The sequence below is a fragment of the Durio zibethinus genome, unplaced genomic scaffold (assembly GCF_047325235.1).
Source record: "Durio zibethinus cultivar Kanyao isolate XHJ-2024 unplaced genomic scaffold, ASM4732523v1 HiC_scaffold_3, whole genome shotgun sequence".
Taxonomy (NCBI): Eukaryota; Viridiplantae; Streptophyta; class Magnoliopsida; order Malvales; family Malvaceae; genus Durio; species Durio zibethinus.
In genome coordinates, this window is record NW_028323044.1 from 8,407,134 (window position 1) to 8,409,633 (window position 2,500).

A 2,500-nucleotide genomic window follows, 5' to 3' on the forward strand; every position below is an offset into this window, starting at 1 on the left:
TTGGTGCGGGCGGTTGCCTCGACCACCATCGGCACACACTGGGCCCTGGTGCGGCAGCTTGCCTCGAGCACCATCGGCACACGCTCGGCCCTGGTGCGGTCGGTTGCCTCGAGCACCATCGGCACACGCTGGGCCCTGGTGCGGCAGGTTGCCTCGACCACCATCGGCACACGCTGGGCCCTGGTGCGGGCGCTTGCCTCGACCACCATCGGCACACGCTCCGCCCTGGTGCGGTCGGTTGCCTCGACCACCATCGGCACACGCTGGGCCCTGGTGCGGCAGGTTGCCTCGAGCACCATCGGCACACGCTGGGCCCTGGTGCGGGCGGTTGCCTCGACCACCATCGGCACACGCTGGGCCCTGGTGCGGCAGCTTGCCTCGAGCACCATCGGCACACGCTCGGCCCTGGTGCGGTCGGTTGCCTCGATCACCATCGGCACACGCTGGGCCCTGGTGCGGCAGGTTGCCTCGACCACCATCGGCACACGCTGGGCCCTGGTGCGGGCGCTTGCCTCGACCACCATCGGCACACGCTCCGCCCTGGTGCGGTCGGTTGCCTCGAGCACCATCGGCACACGCTGGGCCCTGGTGCGGGCGCTTGCCTCGACCACCATCGGCACACGCTCGGCCCTGGTGCGGGCGCTTGCCTCGAGCACCATCGGCACACGCTGGGCCCTGGTGCGGGCGGTTGCCTCGACCACCATCGGCACACGCTGGGCCCTGGTGCGGCCGCTTGCCTCGAGCACCATCGGCACACGGTCGGCCCTGGTGCGGTCGGTTGCCACGAGCACCATCGGCACACGCTGGGCCCTGGTGCGGGCGCCTGCCTCGACCACCATCGGCACACGCTCCGCCCTGGTGCGGTCGGTTGCCTCGAGCACCATCGGCACACGCTGGGCCCTGGTGCGGCAGGTTGCCTCGAGCACCATCGGCACACGCTGGGCGCTGGTGCGGGCGCTTGCCTCGACCACCATGGACACACGCTGGGCCCTGGTGCGGCAGGTTGCCTCGATCACCATCGGCACACGCTGGGCCCTGGTGCGACAGGTTGCCTCGAGCACCATCGGCACACTATCGGCCCTGGTGCGGGCGCTTGCCTCGACCACCATCGGCACACGCTGGGCCCTGGTGCGGGCGCTTGCCTCGACCACCATCGGCACACGCTGGGCCCTGGTGCGGGCGCTTGCCTCGACCACCATGGACACACGCTGGGCCCTGGTGCGGCAGGTTGCCTCGATCACCATCGGCACACGCTGGGCCCTGGTGCGACAGGTTGCCTCGAGCACCATCGGCACACTATCGGCCCTGGTGCGGGCGGTTGCCTCGACCACCATCGGCACACGCTGGGCCCTGGTGCGGGCGCTTGCCTCGAGCACCATCGGCACACGCTGGGCCCTGGTGCGGGCGGTTGCCTCGACCACCATCGGCACACGCTGGGCCCTGGTGGGTTTAGGCACATCTTCAAATTTCTGTCGTGCCAATGCCATTTTTATGGCTTGTAAATTCATACAATGGTCCCCTAAGCCTTCACGTGAAGTTTCGTTGGAAGATGACTCGTTTTCTATTTTTCACGATTTTCGAAACTTTTTGCGGTTCGGGATTTTTTAAAATTTTTTTATAAGGATTTTTGGCACCAAATTTTGTAGGCATGATCCTTCTATTTTTGTTGGCATGCACAAAAAAATTCAGCTAAAAACTCGAAGTAGAGAAGATTTTGTGACCGTTTGAAAAAAGTGTCCCCATTTCAGACACTTTAACGGCTACTGGTAGCAAACCTGTAAAATCTCAAATGCTCTTTAAGGGGGTGTGAATTCTCAGAGGTTTGATGAGGGATAGGGGGCCAACACAAGGCCAAGTACCAGCACCCATCGCACATCATGTGCGCACACCCCCCCGGCCCCCCTCCCAATCGCCGGAACCCCAATGCCGCCGGTCAGGTTCTCCGGCGGTACTCCGGCGATGCTCCGGCGATGCTCCGGCGATGCTGTCCCGAGTGAAAAAAATGCGGCACCAGCACATGCTGGAGCCAAGCATGGGCACCGTGGCTCAAAATCGAACTTCGGCCAAGGCCTCGACCATCAATGGCACATGATGACGCATGGTGATGGCACATGCATCGACCATCATCGGCATAGGCTGCCCTTCGGTACGGGCACTTGCCTCGACCGCCATCGGCACAAGCTGGGCCCTGGTGTGGGTTGTTGCCTCGATCACAATCGGCACATGCTGAGCCTTGGTGCGGGCGGTTGCCTCGAGCACCATCGGCAGACCCTGGGCCCTGGTGCGGCCGGTTGCCCCGATAACCATCGACACACGCTGGGCCCTGGGGCGGGCGCTTGCCCCCAGCACCATCGGCACACGCTGGGCCCTGGTGCGGGCGCTTGCCCCGAACACCATCGGCACAAGCCGGCCCTTGGTGCGGGCTCCTGGCTCGACCACCATCGGCACACGCTGGGCCCTGGTGCGGGCGGTTGCCTCGAACACCATCGGCACACGCCGG